The sequence below is a fragment of the Otolemur garnettii genome, unplaced genomic scaffold, assembly GCF_000181295.1.
Source record: "Otolemur garnettii isolate 467f Iridium unplaced genomic scaffold, OtoGar3 scaffold00064, whole genome shotgun sequence".
Classification (NCBI taxonomy): domain Eukaryota; kingdom Metazoa; phylum Chordata; class Mammalia; order Primates; family Galagidae; genus Otolemur; species Otolemur garnettii.
In genome coordinates this window covers 7,607,588-7,625,994 of record NW_003852459.1, presented here as the reverse complement: position 1 = coordinate 7,625,994, position 18,407 = coordinate 7,607,588, and the positions used below count along the sequence as shown (strand labels likewise).

General features: G+C 36.5%; 1 protein-coding gene and 1 pseudogene across 1 annotated transcript in view; both read right to left on the bottom strand.

Moving 5' to 3' along the window:
• MBD5 (methyl-CpG binding domain protein 5) overlaps positions 1 to 18,407 on the bottom strand; it is a 430,974-nt gene that overhangs the window by 74,976 nt on the left and 337,591 nt on the right. The gene's annotated exons all lie outside the window — the stretch shown is intronic.
• Positions 3,855 to 4,893, bottom strand: LOC100945375 (annotated as a pseudogene).

Below are 18,407 nucleotides of genomic sequence, written 5' to 3'. Positions count from 1 at the left end.
CTCAGAGGCTAGGGCACCAGCCACATACATCAGAGCTGGTGGGTTTGAACCCAGCCTGGGCCTGCCAAACAACAACAAGTACAACAACAACAACAACGACAATAAAAAATAGCCAGGCGTAGCAGTGGGCACCTGTAGTTCCAGCTACTTGGGAGGCTGAGGCAAGAGAATTGCTTAAGCTCAAGAGTTTGAGGTTGCTGTGATCTGTGATGCTACGGCACTCTACTGAGGGCGACATAGAGAGACCCTGTCTCAAAAAAAGAGAAGAAAAAGAGAAATAGCAATATAAAGTTTTTCACATGACAGCACTAAGGACTATATTCTGGACCTCAGTTATCCTACAGAATATTTCCCCACCTTTGAGGTCTTTCCTGAAGCCAGCCTAATTTTTGTTCATTTGTTTGTCTGCTTTTTTGTGGTGCCACCTTTCCCTGACTGCATCGTTATTAGCAAAACAAGAAAGTGGCTTTGAGTCAGAGGATGGGGGAATGCATAGGACAGGATGTGGCAGCATACTTGAGCAGCACTGATTCTCAGCAAGAAGCCAGGAGAGACAAGTAACTAAGGGACTGAACTGAGATTAAATGACATTTTTACGATCCTGATATACTAAAGGTACTTCACACACTACACCTAATATTTTAAGTATTTATTGGGAACCAAATATGCATGAGGCACCGTGACAATACAGTGATAAACATGAAAAGAAAATAGTCCACATCTTGGTAGCTCCCGTAGCTCAGTGGGCAAGGGTGGCGGGTTCGAACCCGGCCTGGGTCTGCTGAGCAACAATGACAACTGTAACCAACCAACCAACCAACCAAAAACAAAAACAAAAACAAAAAAACAAAAAAAAGAAAAAGAAAAAGAAAATAGTCCACATCTCAAGGAGCTTATTTGGGGAGTAGAGGGATGGAGGGGTAGGGTAGTCAGGAAAATAGATAATTATGAATGATAGCATTATGATAGGGCCAAGTATGAAGTGCTAAGTAAGATAAAGTTACTTTAATAAGTTACTTTAATACATAAACTAGAGTTATTCTAGTTTCAAGCATTGGTGGGTAGGGTGGGCAAGATACATCTAAGGATACATATTCAATGCTACACAGGCAAAGAAAGGTTGTAGGAGACATGAAACTTCACCTAATCTCTGCAAATGATCTTTTTTATTTTCTTTTTGCAAATGATCTTAGTTCCAAAAGATTAATATTAAAGATTTTACATTTCTGAATGTTAATAACATTTCTAATATTGGACTCATTTTTTGCTAGTAAGCAAACATTAAAAAAAGTCTCATTTTGTCAGATCTTTTAACCTTGATATGTGATAAGTGATAAAGTATTAATGAATATTTTCCACAGGAAGATGTCGATGCCTGCCTGATGCCTGAAATAGAAAATGATGACCAGACATCTGGATCAGCAAACATTATTTTCTAGAAAAAGTACTATCAAAGAATGATGATACATGTCAATAAGAAAGGAATATTAGATTTGAGTACATTGGAAGCAGAAGCCAAAAGGAGCAAGACATGGGTGAGGGAGTATCAGCCTTGGATAAAGTAGTTTAAAAGTGTATCTCTTATTATTAATAAAAGAAGTTCATAAGTGATGAGAATGGTGCTAAAGTAATTTTAGCCAAAAGTAAAGTAATATTAACTAACATTTATCTTACCATCTTATAGGAACTGCACCGAACACTTTACACATACATATGTGTGTGTGTGTGTGTGTCTGTGTGTATACTCTTTTAATCCTCTTCACAACCCTGTAAGGCAGTATTCTTATTTTTTCTGTCCTAGAGTTGAGGAAACTGAAGTAAGAGAAATTAAGTAACTTTGCTTTCACTTCCTCTTTCTGATAATTTATCTCTCTGTTTTCTCCCTTTTCTCTCCTTATTTATCACCATTTATCATTCTATGTTTTACTGTTTATCCTATTATTGTTTCTGAGCACATGGGATGTAGTCATCATAAAAGACAAAAATACCCGCTATTTTTTGCTTTGGGTTCAATAGATCTTTGAAGGTTGGCTTTGTATCACGGTCATCTTAAAATTTCCTGTGGTACAAAGAAAGATTGCAAAGATTGGAGCCAGAAATATTTGTTGAGTGACTGATGGACAGAATGAGTAAGCATATACTGAGCCTTTTGCTATGTTTAACACCTAGCTAGTCACCATAAGATGGAGAAATACAAAATACAGTGTCCATTCTAAAATAACTTAACATTTAGGAACAGAAATAAGGTAGAACACGAGGAGTACCTAGGGCAAAAAATAAGAAGTTCTTACATTCTATTCTTTTCATTCTCAATCATCTAATGATCCCTAGAATCTCTCCTCACAAGATACCATTAAGTATTCTGCTGCACTAAACTTTCTTGGAAATGCCTGAACAATGCCTTCACCATGCTATGCCTATTCACGTGCTGCTTTCTAGGCATAGAAAGATTGTCCCACTTCTTAAAGCAATCCCCTTTTCTCCTGCCTAAAGTTACTTGTTCATTCCTCTCTCATCTTACATGCATGTGACATGTACGTAACAGCACTTCCCACAGTCATACACATTCCTTGTTTTATTATTTCTGTGTTTGTGGGTTTGAAACACATTATCAGACACATGGTATTCAAATAATGTGCTTTATGTTGAATTGTTCTTCATTCTTTGTACCTTTCAAAATATGAAGACAATTTTTTTTTTTTTTTACTCTCCTAAAATATAACCTTAGATAGAAAAGGTCTTGTTAATGATATGTCTAAACCACTCGGTGTACAAAAACACACACAGGATGGCTAACTGCAGTTGTGTGTTCAACTAATATTGAATGGAGGTTAAATAGAATCTATTTTTCTTACTTAATTTCCAACAGTTTCCAGATTCAGGGAAGACTCCAGCACCTAGAAGACTGCTTGGAACATAGTAAATGACTTGTTGAATAAGTAAATCAGTGCTATTATATGCTAAATGGCATGGCATGAACTAGATGTATTATAGGAACTCAGAGATGAGGTAACAAATCACAGAAAAGCAGTGAAGTCAGAAAGTTTGATATCTGTAAGACATTTAAACTGAGCTTTAATTTCTTAATTTGTAAAATGATCACATTGAACTAACTCAGTAGTTTTCAAACTATTTTGTCAGTTGTCTTTATTGCCAATTAAAATTTAAATGCAACCTCCATTATGTAAAAAAAAAAAAAGGTTTTTAGCAAAAATTCATTTTGAGACCAACATATAATCTTACTTATTAAAATTCATCAATCCGAATGAGTTATTTTGATTAATAAAAAGCATGGAATCAATAGGTGACAATTGTGATTTTAAATCACCTTCATCAGTAAATTCAGTGCAGTATTTTTTCACACAATTAAGATTACTATAGATAAGCTCTTACAAATGGCAGCAGTATTTTTTTTTTTTTTTTTTGAGACAAAGTCTCACTCTGCTGCCTCAGGCTAGAGTGCTGTGGCATAAACGAACTCCTAGGCTCAAGTGATCTTCTTGCCTCAGCCTCCCAAGCAGCTGGCAGTGTGCCAGCTGCCTGGCTAATTTTCCTATTTTTATTTTTTTAAAAACCATACATCCTTTTTATTGTTACATCATAAAAAGGTATCAAAATTAAAAGCAAAACATTACAGGGTAAGACTTAAGAAAACTATTAGGAGCATTAAAGGAAGTGAAAATGGGACTAGGCACAGAGCTGTTTGAATTAATGAACATGGGAAGGACAAGGACGGGGAGAACAGTGAGCGTGTGCTGAAGATAAGAGGTGGAGAGGGTCTGGTGAGAATATGATCTAGACGAGCACCTAGGTAAAGAAATAATGGGATAAGATTTCTAACCCCCACTACGTGCTTAACAGTCACCCTTGCCACTGACGCTGTCTCTGTCATCCTCTCCTTCCTCAGCCTCCTTTTCGTCATCTTTGATGATCAACTCCAGCTGGTCGACCGCTGGATCTTCATTCTCATCACCATCCCGTAGGTCCCCCTCCTCATCAGAGTCATCTGCACCCCCGAGACTCCATCTTCACATTCATCTCATCTTTCTTCAGGGAGCTGCCGCTCTGCCCTCTTCCGACTCACCATCCTTCGTCTCCACTGCTGCTTGTTCGCTCTGCTCCTTTTCAGTTTTTTCCAGGTTTCCCAGGGAAGAATCCACTTTTTGTTTTATCTGGTTCCATTCCTTCTTCATGGCCTGAAAGTCCTCTCCTTTTAACTTTCCAGACTTGGAAGAAGAACCTTGCTGTCCATTCTTAGAATTGAAGCCACGTTTCCCTCTCTGTCCTGATACAGGCTGGGGCTCTGAGGGCTCCATAACCCTGAGCAGTAGGAGGGGGAGGAGGAACCCGTGCTGGGTAACTGTACATCCTGTCAGAATAATCCCTTTGAAAGGCGTAGTGCAAGCCAAAGGGGAGCTGAGTAGAGGGGACGGAGAAGGGTGTCAAGGTACTGACTTGTCCATCTCCACCGCAGATCCTTTCACACCTGCTTTTCTTCGATTCACTTTAGGCTCTGCAGCCAGATTAATATCTAAAACTTGGGGCAGAGCCTGTGGCTCAGAGGAGTAGGGCACCAGCCCCATATGCCAGAGGTGGGGGGTTCAAACCCAGCCCTGGCCATAAACTGCAAAAAAACCCCAAAAACTAAAATCTAAAACTGGGCCAGCAATCATTCTGCCATCCTCTCCTGCTGCAGCAGCCGGGGCATTTCTCTCATTAACATACTGAATGAAGGCAAAGCCCGTGTGAACAAAGCAACCCCCAATTTTGCCATTATTTCAAGAAAATCAGCTCCACATCAGACTTCTTGACCACAAGAGTGTTAAGATTCCCAGTGAATACACGGGAGTTCATAGAGCGAGTATCTGTCTGGTTGGTAACATTGCTAGCCATTGCGTTTGATGATTAGGTTCTTGACAAAGCCACAAAATGTAGCTGAAGATCAAAACAATCTCACAGGAGGGGGGAGGGAGAAGAGATTCGATTCTGAGCCTCCTACTCCAGTTTCTACATGGAGACGCTGAGTACTGCTTGAGGTCAACAATGCAGCTGCAACCGCTCTGTCTTTGTCTCTTCACAAAACAGCCCCTAATTTTCCTATTTTTAGTAGAGATGCGGTCTTACTTGTGCTTAGGCTGGTCTTGAACTACTGGGGTCAAGCAATCCATGGCCTTGGCCTCGCATAGTGCCAGGGTTACAGGTGTGAGCCACTGTGGCCAGACTGGCAAGAGTATTTTAAATAGCTAATTTGGCAATATTAAGATTTCTACAATTAAAATGGCCCAGAAACTTGAAGGAGGAGTAAGGAAAATCTTGTTTCCAAAACTGAATGACTGTATCAAATCATTATTCATGTTTCTTGTCATGAATAAAAAAAATGGGGAAGAACTACTTAAAACTTAAATTAAGCAAGAAAACTTTATTTAAATATCTGTTACACATTAACTTGCCACTGTAAACCTGTTGAGGAATGATAAGGACACATGGCAAGAAGATGGACCGATATCTTGTTTGTACTGAATGTGACACACGTTGTGTAATTTCCAAAGACACACTCCTGAATGTTGAAATCTCACAAGATCAGAATCCCTAAAATCACAATTGTAAAGGTTAAAATTCTGAATGCTGAAATCTTGAAAACCGAATTCCAGGGAAGGCATTAGTGGATTCTCAGTGGTATGCAGAATAGTTGCATCGTGTTAGGAGGAATTTCACCTTGGTCTTGTCTTTCTCTGGAAATTAAGTAAGGTCTAAGGAGATGCATATGGGTGCCAAGTTGATGTGGAGAGACTTAATTTTAGATGTCAACTTGACTGGATTAAAGACTACTTAGGAACTTGGTAAAGCATTATTTTGTGTACAGCTGGGAAGGTGCTATTTTGTGTACATCTGTGAAGGCTCAGGTGAGCCTGAGTGGACTATATGGGGAAGGGCTTCCTTCAATCTTGGCGAGGGCCTAGAGAAATACAGAAGGCGACTTGATCGCTCTCTCAGAGTTGGGACAGATTCTACTTCTGCTGCCTTGGGTATCAGAACTCCAGGCTTACCAGCCTTTGGACTTCAGGATTTACAACAGTGGCTCTCTAGGTCCTGAGGCTTTTGGCCTCAGACTCGGGGGTACAGCAGCATAGGTGTTCCTGAAGCCTTCAGGTTTGGACTGAGTCCCTACAACACAGGGTCTGCAGCTTGCAGATGGTCTGCTGTAGGATTTACCACAACTGTGTGAACCAATCCCCTAATAAATCCCCTCTCATGTATCTCTCTCTCAGTATATCCTATTTGTTTGTCTCTGAAGAACCCTGCCTGATGCAGATTTGATATGGGGGAAGCTGAGTATCATTCCTTCTTACTATATTCCTTAGCACACAATAGGAGTGATCTGTGAAATTGTTGCCTTGCAAAAGGGCTGTGGTAAGTATACAAGGCTACTTAATGGTAAAAGAGAAAAATTTATTTATTTATTTATTTAATTTAATTTATATTTATTTATTTTTTGAGACAGAACCTCACTATGTTGCCCTGGGTAGAGTGCTGTGGTGTCACAGCTCACAGCAACCTCAAACTCTTGGGCTTAAGTGATTCTCTTGCCTCAGCCTCCCAAGTAGCTGGGACTACAGGTGCCCACTACAACACCTGGCTATATTTTGACTGTAGTTGTCATTGTTGTTTGGCAAGCCTGTGCTGGATTCAAACCTGCCAGCTCCAGTGTATGTGGCTGGTGCCCTAGCCACCGAGCCAAAAAAAGAAAAATTTAAAAGCTAATTATTACAGGTGTGGAGAAAACAGAAAATGGTTTAAGTGAAACAGCTGAGCAATAACCAGACTTTCACATGGACAGCATGTATTATAAAATTTGTAGACTACAACCACTCTCCTACACAAGTGCAGCAAGTGTTTTGAAGATCACAGAAATGAAAATGTGACCAAAAAATACAAGAAATCTCCTTTGCCAAATTATTTGATCACGTATGACTTTTGCCCCTTCATATATAGGGCTACTTTGCTAAGTTATGTATTTCATCTTAGCATTATATTCAATACTGGAGGAATAAAGTGTGTAAAGACTTTCAGAGAGTAGTTCTAATTTGTCTATACAATTTTTGAAAATTTTGACTCAATAAATGAGCATTATCATGATTTGATTTTGGGTGTAGGCAATGTCTATATACATAAAAACACTGTAACTTCCTCAATAAATGAAGAGAGATCCTTTTTGTACGTCTGTATTTGTGAAAGATAAAATTTCTTGAGATCTTGGCTTGCATAGGCAATGGTGACTATGCAAGGTTTCTGGTGGATTTCGTCAGAAACTTAGGATGTCTGACATGGTATGGGAAATAATGGACCATAACATAACCTGTCTCAAAACTTTTGTAGTGACCTCTGCACAGGTATTACAGATCATGCATAATTATCAACTAATTATGAAGTTGGGTACACATAATTATCAACTATAATGATATGTGTCCATACATTTCACCTTTGCTCTATTTCTTCCTGAATACAGTTTGTCTGCTCATACCTTATACGCCCTGTGACTATCATTAGTATATCTGAGTGGTTGTGCTTGCAAAAATATGTATGTTATTATTGCCTAGTTTATTGTGTAAAGTGGCCTATAAAGTGTTCTGATGTCTATATATGTTTCTCAAACAAATCCTCTTTTAAAAATGTAAATAAATATCTTTTAAAGAACTTGGAAAACTTTTTTTCTTGAATTGGCTGGGTGGTTCATGCTTGTAATTCTAGCCAAAGAGGGAGGACTGCTTGAGGATAGGAGTTTGAGACCAACCTGGGCAACACAGCAAGATTCCATCTTTGCATAAAAAAATAAGCTGGGCACAGATGTGTTCATCAGCAGTCCCAGCTACTTGGGAGGCTGATGTGGGAGGATAGCTTAAGGCTACAGTGGGCATGATCATGTCACTGCACTGTGTCTAGGGCAAGAGAGCAAGATCCTGTCTCTAAGAAAAAATAATACATTTTAAAAATTAAAAAAAAAATTTCCCAGAATTATATTTTTAAGATTTTGATATTTTGGGATTGTGATTTTCAGAATTTTAGACTTTAGGAATTTTGATCTTTCAGGATTTCAATATTTGGGATTATGGTGTTCAGGAATCTGTCTTTTGAGATTATGGCCCAAATCTGTGGCATTCATACGCTGCAGCAGAGTTTTTGCATAATTTGATTCATGAATATATGAAGTTTTACAGACTTAAGAAATTCAAAAATGTACATAAAATTTAGTAGGAAAGCTTTAGTCACCAGTCCATAAAAAAACAACTAGCAGTACAATTACAGTTTTTGTTTTATGATCTTTACTATGTCACAATTCGGTATAACACATTTGAGTGCGTATGTTATTTTTATTACTGTTTTAAAATACTTAATATATTTGAAAAGTTTAACTGTTGTGTACAATGACTGATTGTATGACTTCAATTTTTTAAAATCTATCTTGTACATGTTTACTGAGATGAGACACTCGTGAGACAGGGAAGAGCCTGTTCAGACAAAGTGGAGAACGTGTATTAGGGAATATCAAGAAATAACGCTTTTAAAAAACATGTCAATCTTCCTAGTACAGGGTGAATCCCTATGCACAGAAGCTAAAAATGGCTTTAGTGTCAGAGATCCATGACATCTCTAACATCAGCATTGCTGGTCTACAGATAACTTATAAATATAATTTTACTCCTATGTAGTTTTTTTCTGACAATAACATCTGTTAAATGTAGAATTGTAGAATGCAGTGATTTTGCCTTTATTTACTTGAAGAATATATTCTGATTTGAGCAACAGAGAAAATTCTCTTAATGAATCTCTATTTCATAAAATCACTGAATTAATTAAAGCTGCACTTCCTTTTGAGAAAAGATCAAATGTTTACCTCTGCTCTGACCAGTTGTATGATATTCACTACCAGTTACATTGTTTCCGAAACTGCCTCAGCCAATAATATGTGTTTGGTTTAATTTAGAAATTTACTAAAATATTTTGTAAGCCAATGAAATTATGATTCGAAAAGTGAATGACTATTTCCATAAAAATTAAGTTAAAAGCGAAGTTTTAACATCAGCCTCTGAAAAAATAAGGTGGAATGAGATGAGCGAGAAGCAAATCTTAGGGGGGAGAACCCCGAAAATCTTAAGTAATTCTGCATTCAGATCACCTTGCAAGGGTCTATGATTTCTTGCTCCTCTGCAAAATGGGAGGGAAAAAAAAAGAAGAAAAATGAAAATATTTGATGTTGAGGAAAAATTGTACTCTAATCGGTAAATTCATAAAAGGGTCTGAACTAAAATGACCATTGACTGAATATACATTTATATAACTTAAAATAAAATGTTTAATTATTAGTATTTTTATGATTCTTTGCTTTAACAAATGTTTTCAATCAATAAACCAAGTATAAGTTCAGATTGTATTGGACAAGAGGACTTGCTATTACAAAAGTAATATTTATAACCGAGAGTCTGAATTTCATAATTATTTCGTAATTATTAAATGGAAAATATACTAGTGAGACATAAAAACTCTTAAAATATATATAACTATATCCTAAAAATAATTAAACTTAAAAAATGACAAAATTACAATGAGAAAATGACCCATCCACAGTTGAGAAACATTTCTCAGAAACTGATAAATGAAATAGGCAAAAAATTAATACAGATATACAAGATTTGAACTACAAAGCTAATATGATCAGTCTATTAGAATTATGCAGGGAGCTACATAAATCTATAAGAATTATAAGTACATATTTTAAAAGAGCAACACATTAAGACTAGCAAAATTAGCATAGTATGTTGGTTAAAAGCATAAATTCTGTATCCAGACTGCTGGGATTAAAATCCAGATTTAGGGACAGTTACTTCTCTGTCCCTCAGTTTCCTTATCTGCAAAATGAAGATAATAGTACCTATCAGAAAGTGTCATTCAGAAATTGAATAAATGAAGATTTATAAAGTGTTTAGTGCCTAGCACTAAGTAATCCCACTAAATAGCATGAGATACATTATTGGTGTATTAACACAAATAATTGACCATACAGGAAATCACAGTGATTCTAAAAAACTGAAATCAAACAGAATGTATCATCTGATCTAATTCCCATAAAAATAGAATGCCATAAGAAAATGAAATCTCCAAATACCCAAATGTTTGCAAACTTTAGAAGTAGCTATTCATATACAGGCATTATTGAAAGCCACTCTGGGGTTAGATCAATAATTGATGGGAGAATCCATATGTGACCTTATCTAGCAGAACCCAGTTTATCAGACAAGAGAGCAGTATGGGTAGAGTGGAATCTCTGGTTTATGAGTGTTGGCAAGGAAAAAAGCAAAAATAACAAATCATGTCATGTTTGCAATTTAATATTGAAGTGTTCTAAAAATATACATAAATACATACACGGAGGAGGCAGAGAGGAAAAATAATAAAGAAACGGTGGCAAAGTGTTAACAGTTGCTGAATCTGTGTTGAGTTCTTTGGATTACTGCAGCTTCTCCGTAAATAACATTTTTAAAACATAACGAAAAGAACGGAGGTTTGGCATTAGGTAGGCAAAAGACAGGGGCAATGACATTAGAGATATGGCAAGGGTGTTACTGAAGACTAGAAAACAGAATCTAAGCTATAGTAAAGGTTTACATGAATGTCCAGTGCGACACTACAATGTGTCAGTTAGAAACATACTGTACATCTACTGCAGGTATAGGTGCTCGGAACATGGTATGTTCCCTCAAAAACTGTGGAATAACTTTTGGAAAACACTGTAGAGCTACTCTGAAGTGGCACAAAGCAATCACAGTATTTAGAACAAAATTATGCTTATTTTAGACAATATACACAAGTTGAATTTAGTCTTCTCTTGGTACCCATGGGGGATTGGTTCCAGAACCTCACAAGGATACCATAATCTGTGGTCACTCAAATCCCTGATATAACGCAGTGTAGTATTTGCACATCTTCCTGTACGTTTAAATCACTGCTAGATTTTTTACAAACCCTAATACAATGTAAATGCCATGTGAATAGTTGTTTTACTGCATTAATATAAGGAAAGCAGTTCAATAGATGTAATTTTTTGTAGTAGGTTCAACAGATATAATTTTTTCCCCATTATACATATTTTCAATCCAAGCTGGGTTGAATCTGTGGATGTGGAGCCCATGGGTACAGAGGGTTGACCATATTTACTTTTTAATTTTTTAAAATTTATTATTATTATTTGTTTAGACCTAGGGTCCTGCTCTGTTGCCAGATTGGAGTATAGTGGCACTATCATAACTCACTGTAACCTTAAACTCCCGGGCTCAAGCAATCCTCCCACCTTAAACTCCCAAAGGACCTTGAATTACAGGTGTATGACATGATGCCTGGATAATTTTTTTGTAGAGACATGGTCTTGCTATGTTGCCCAGGCTGGACTCAAACTCCTGGCCTCAAACAATTGTCCTGCCTCGGCTTCTCAAGCGCTGGGATTACAGGTGTTTGCCACCATGACTGGCTTATATTTACTTTCCATACACAAGTTTTAACACATACCATAGAAGTGTATGAAGTCAAATTACTCAAATTAAATACTATTTTTCTATGTTCAGTAGCATGAATTTTGATATTTCATAGAAAAAAGCTAGAATGCTAGAAGCTTTAAAAAAAAGCATTTTACTTTGCTTCTTTATTTTTATTAGGGAAATGTTCTCAGTTTATAATTAAAGTTTTTTGTTGATTACTCAAAATACTTAGAGAATTTTTTTGCATCAGTACAGAATTAAAACATTACAGTAACACTGACACTAACATCAAACATAACGATGTGTATTGAGTTTCAAAAATAGTTAGCATGGCAAAAACTCTTGGGAATCTGGAATGACTTACAGGTTAAAACACTAAACTTGGCTTAGGAGGCTTTAGAAACATTAAAAGATGAAATGATGCAAGCAATTTGATCTCTGGGCAAATCAATCTAATGTTAATGAAAAAATTTCCATGGCAACCTGATACTGAAGGAAAGGTGCAGAATAAAAAGAAAAAGATTTCTTTATTTCTAACTATAGGTACTATTTTAAGATTTTGCTCTTTACTGAAGCTTTTTGTTTTTAAACATCAATTGGGATATGTTTTAAAATTTTTACTGTTATAGTCATTGAGAGGAATGCTGATAAGTCAGACTAACCAGTCAGCTCATAAAACCAGTCCTGAATGATTTACACAGTCTCAGAAACAGGTTATGTAACATTTGGGAGCATATATAGGTCATGGCTAAGCAGTATTACTGGCTATTGGATTCATTATGTTCGTTAGAAAAATATACAAAATAGAATCAGAAAACAGATGTTGATGTATAAGTCATCTATTAAACACAGTGGGCAACTAGAAACTGTAGTATTTTTAGACCAAAAACAAGTGGGAAGAACGAAAGAAATTTACTGCATTTAAAAGGAAATAATCCTGAAACCCGGAAATACACTTTAAATTTATACTACCAGTTTGTTTCTTAATGGTAATAAATAATAAAATATTTCCAAAGATGTGCCTGGAAAGGTAATTCTAATGTTTTAAGCATGTACATTTCAAAGGACAACTGCTGTGGAAATCTGTATCTTTGAAGCATGAACACTGTATCTTTTAAGCATCAACAGACAATATTATTTTTTGGGAAAAAAAGCCAGGATACTATAATATAATAGCTGGGATTTAACAGTATTATGTAACTAATGTTGAATAACGAAGTGATAAAATTCCGTGCTATTTAATATTTTCAACCATGGTTTTACACCAGTAATTATCAAACATCTCACTACCATATAAGTTTCATTTCTCTAAGAAAATTCCTTGCAGCTTCAGTCTACTTCAGGGATCAGAGAGCCACTGAGAAATTTTACATTATTAAGTCTTCACTAGTTATACAAAATACAAAAGGAAGATTTGTCAGAAATAATTAAAAATGAGATATTTGGTAAAAATGTATGTACATTCAGCAACAGATTTACAAGAGTAAATGGGTGACACTGAATCAGTAATTTGGATAACGAAGATTTTACGACACTTATATGTCCTTTCCCCCTTACTGTACTTCTAACACTTCGGTATTAAAGAAAACCTTCATTGGGGCGGCCCCTGTGGCTCCAAGGAGTGGTGCCGGCCCCATAAGCCCCGGCCAAAAACTGCCCAAAAAAAAAAAAAAAAACCTTCATTGAAAAGTCACTTTTATTCTAACTTTTATAATTTTATTTATAATATGTTTATCCATTCAAAATATGTAAAGTAAAATTATGTAAATCTTTCATTAGGGCCTACTACGTATGAGACATTGTTTAGGTACTAGGGATACTGTAGGGAACAAGGAGGATCTCTAAAGTTGGCTTAGGAGGCTTTAGAAACATTAAAAGAAGAAATGATGCAAGCAATTTGATCTCTGGGCAAATCAATGTCATGTTAATGAAAAAGCTCTCGGAAGCTTGTAGTGTAGTGATGAATATACATAAAATCCAACACACAAATACATAAATAAAATAACGGCAGGCCATGTTAAGTGCTATGAAAGAAATAAATAAGGGCCTAAGAAAGAACACGGGTGGGGAATAAGAAAGATAGGAAGTCCTTTCTGGGGAGGTAACATTTAAGCAAGACCTGAAGATAAAGAAAGAAGCTGTCCATGAGAAGAGAATCGGTGAAAGAGTATTTCAGGCAAAGGAAACAGTATGAGATAAACCTCAGTGCTGGACAAAAGTTGAATGCATTCTAGAAACTTAAGGAAGACTTGAGCATAATGGAGTGTAATGGGGGTAAGTGAGAGCGGCATGAAATGAGGTTGGAGAAATAGGCGGGGAGAGAATCATGCAGAGTCTTAAAAGCCACGATTATGTTTTGATATTTATTTTAATTGCAATGAGAAGCCATCTTACAGAGGACATAGTATAAGCAGAGGAGTGAAAAAGCTTTATTTGCACTTTGGAAAGGTATCTCTTGTTGCCATGTTGAGAACGAACTGGGAAAAGCAATCTGCTACAAATGCTTGTGATAAAAGCTAGCGATCTGACAAAGTTTTGGCTGCCTTGTTTACAGCTATCTCTTCAAACTGCTCCTTTGTATATAATTCTGACCAATAATAATAATGTGTATAATTGGGATAATGAGTCATATTGTCTTGGGGTCTGTAACAGCGTAGTAGGTATATGCTGGAATGATTACAAAATTATTTTAGTCAAAGAAAAACTGTATTTCAAAGTATTCAAAGTCAGGTAAAAGTACATGGTCAGCACCTGTTATATGGAAGACAAAGTTTGAAGTCATTTTTTTTTAAATGGATGCTCTGAATATCAGAAATCTCAGCCTAATGATGAAGAAACCAGAGAAATATGTCTACAGGGTCAAGTGGTTGCACAGGGAAATTTCTAAGTGTCTCAGGTATAAAGAAGACATGTTCCAAAAGTAAAAGGCAAAGGCATGTAACATAAGATTCAGCTAGTTAGGTCTTAGAAGATCTGACCTCTGAATACTTTTCTACCAATCTTCTCTTCATGGATGACTCTCCAGTCAATGTTGTCCTTCATTCTGTTTCTTGAACATGTGACACTCATTATTGACTTTGAGATTTTGCCATTGTTTTTACTTCTTCTTAGAATACTCTTCTAGCTCTTCTCATGGCTGCTCTTGTTTATTACTTCATAACTCACAGGGTATATGATAGAATACTCAGAAGTGTCTTACTCAGTTGTGGGGAAAAGTAGACTTACACCAAACACTGTTCTGGTATTCATTAGTAATAGTTTAGCTCAAATACCACCCCCAAATGTGTGTTAGTTTCTTTACACCGCATATTCCTAACTAAAATAATTGTATTTACATGTTTGTTAACTTTCTCTCATCACTAGAATTTCAACAAGAGATGAAGGATTTTTGTTTATCCTTTTCATGGCATTATTTCCAGTGCTTAGGACAACATGTGGAACATTATACACCCTTAAAAAATATGTATTAAGTACAAAGAACGGAGAAAGGTAGAAAAGAAAAAGGAGTGGAAAGGAAAAGGCATGTGAGGAAAATGTCAAAAAGTTTATCAAGTCCAGAATGAATTGAGGCTTTAGAAAAATCCTCAAAATAAAAGAGAAGCCTATAAAGTTATGATTGGAACAGGAGGAAGAATAATGGAAAGACTTTCACTTGGATGAACACTGTAATAATAACATGAGAATAAGAGACAATTAAATTTCAATTTTGGTTCCCTATTTTTTTACACTTGGATCTTAGCCCAAAAGGCCAAGAAGTGATTCATATTCTTTTTTCTTTTTTTTTTTTTGAGAGAGTCTCATTTTCTTGCCCCCAGTAGAGTGCCATGGCATCATAGTTCACAGCAACCTCAAACTCTTAGGCTCAAGTGATTCTCCTGCCTCATCCTCCCAAGTAGTTTGGACTACAGGTGCCTGCCACGATGCCCAACTATCCAGATTCTTGATCGAAGGGAATAAACCTCCTGTCAAAATGATCAAATAAGTTTGATTCAAAATAAACAAGAGGACTTGGGCTTCTTGAAACAATCCCTCAAAACATGAAAAATACACGAAACAATGGTTTTTAACACACTGGACAGAAGTCAATGAAAAACAGGAATCACTCAGCAACAAGAAACATGTGAAATAAGCCCTAGAACTTCCATAGTTTACTGCCTTGAGGGATTTTCCAGGCTGCATGCAGAGAGGGTGAACTAGCAGGAGCTCAGCAGGCACCCTCAGTAGAGGGTGCAGGCCTCACCACAGAGGCCGAGGCACTGTGAATTTGCAGGGTAGAAAGCTGGAGAAGAGAGAAGCACAAACAGAGAGAAAGGCAGGATCTAGAGTAGGTTCCCTTGACTATGCAGCAGATTACTGATCAGTACATGCATGTGAGGAGACTAACTGAATCTGAGAAAAGAATTACCTAAAAGGATGGGGGAAACTGCACATGGTACTCAGATAGTACTGGGAACTAAAATATTTCATAATGCAGGGGCATACTGGACTCAGAAATGTCTTGCTCAGTAATGGGGAGTAAGTGGACTTAGACTAAACACTGCTCTACCACCACCTGATAAGTCCTTAAAAGCAAAACCTTAGAGCAGGCATCCTCAAACTACGGCCCATGGGCCACATGCGGCCTGCCTAGGACATTTATCTGACCTGCTGGGTGTTTTTTCTGCCACTGCCTGTCCTGCTTAGTAGCCAACTCGTCCTGGGGCCCACAGTCCAGCCCTCCAATGGTCTGAGGGACAGTGAACTGGCCTCCTGCTTAAAAAGTTTGAGGACCTCTACCTTAGAGGACCAAACTTTTTTTCCAAGTAATTAATCTCCATCCCAGAACAAAGCTGAGCAATATTTAAATACCCAGGACCCAACAAGAAAAAAGAAAACTATAATGTCTAGCATCTAATAAAAATGATTAGGCATACAAGAAGTAGGAAAATATAATACAGACTAAGGAGAAGAATCAATCACATCTTGGATGAATCCCCAGGGAATTATGCTGAGTGAAAAAGCCATTCTCCAAATGTTATATACTCTATAATTTCATATATATAACATTTTTGAAATGATTACCTTTTAGAAGTGAGGAACAGATCATCAGTCATTTGAGGAACCAGGGACGGAGGAGGACTAGGGGTAAGAGATATGTGGGTATTGTTATAAAAGATAAAAGGGCAACATGAGAGATTCTTCTGTCAGTGGAACTAATCTGCCACCTTGACCGTGAAGGTAGATACATGAATCTCACATGGGACAGAACTGTATTTAACGAATTACACACACAAGCACACAAATGAATACAAGTGAAATTGGGGCAATCTGAGCAAGATCAGTGGATAGTATTAATATATTTTGGTGGTGATCTTTTACTAAAAGTTTACAAGAGGCTACCATTGGAGGAAAGTAAATACAGGGTAAATAGGATTTCTCTATATTATTGTATTTCTTCTTCTAATTGCATGAAAATCTATAATTAACTAAATGAAAATTTAAGCTCAAAAAATCAATCAATTGAAAATGATCTAGAACTGACAGGTTAGAAAGAGAAGACAAGAACATGAATACGCTAGATGGCATTACCAGCAGATTATACAATGCAGAAGAAAAGACTGGTGATCTGGCTTTAACAACAGAAACGACACAAATTAGAACAGAGAAATAAAAGTGAAAATAAAATTAACAGAGGATTATTGATTCATGGAACAATTCAAGTTCCCTACTCCATGTGTAAATTAAATTCCCAAAGGAGGAGAGAGAGCAGAGGACAAAATACATTTTGGAGAAATAAAGCTAAAATCTTTCAGAATTTGATAAATCCATATTCTGAAAGGCACAAAAAGCATGAAAAAAATACTTTAAGGTACATCATAATCAAATTGCTCAAAACCAGTGATAAAGTAAAAGTCTCCAAAAGTGGCCAGATGGGGGAAAAACATGCACAGAGGCACAAAGTTCAGGATGATCAAAGACTTCTCAACGAAAACAATGAATGTGAGGAGATAGTGACCTCTAAAACAAAACCAACTTCATCAACCTGCAATTCTACAAACAGTAAAAATATCTTTCAAAAAATGAAGGGGATATAAAGATATTTTTAGACATACAAAAACTGAAAGATTTCATCACTAGCAGACCTGCTCTGTAAGGAATAGTAAAGAAAGTCCTTCAGGCCGAAACAAGATGATACTAGTTTGGATTTGGATCTAAGACAAAGGAATTAAAAACCCCAGACATGGTGATTATATATGGGTAAACATATGTGATCTTTTCCTTATATTTAAAATTTTTGACAAAAGAATCGACTATTTAAATTAAAAAATAATAAAGTACTGCATGGAGTTTATAACACATAAAAAAGCAAACTATATGACAACTATAGAACAAAAGTAAGATGGGGAGAAATGGAAATACACTAATTAAGGTTTTACTACTGTAAGTGAAATGACATCATCGTATCACTTCAACATAGACATTGGGAAGTTAAAGATATACAGTATGAACCCAAACAACCAATAAAATAACAAAACGAAGAGTTATAGCAAACCAGACAACAAAGGAGATAAAAACTAAATCATAATAAGTCCTCAATTCAAAAGAAAGTAGAAAGAGAGGAAAATAGAAAAAAGAACAGACAGTACAAATATAAAATGGGAAATATGGACAAATAGTAATAGGATAACTAAACTGAACCATGTTAATACCATATTAAATATAAATGATCTGGGCTGGGTGTGGCGGCTCATGCTTATAATCCTAGGACTCTGGGAGGCTAAGGTGGGAGGAGATTGCTTGAGCTCAGGAGTTCGACACCAGCCTGAGCAAGAGTGAGACCCTGTCTCTTAAAAAACGAGCTGAGTGCTGTGATGGGCACCCATAGTCCTGCTACTTGAA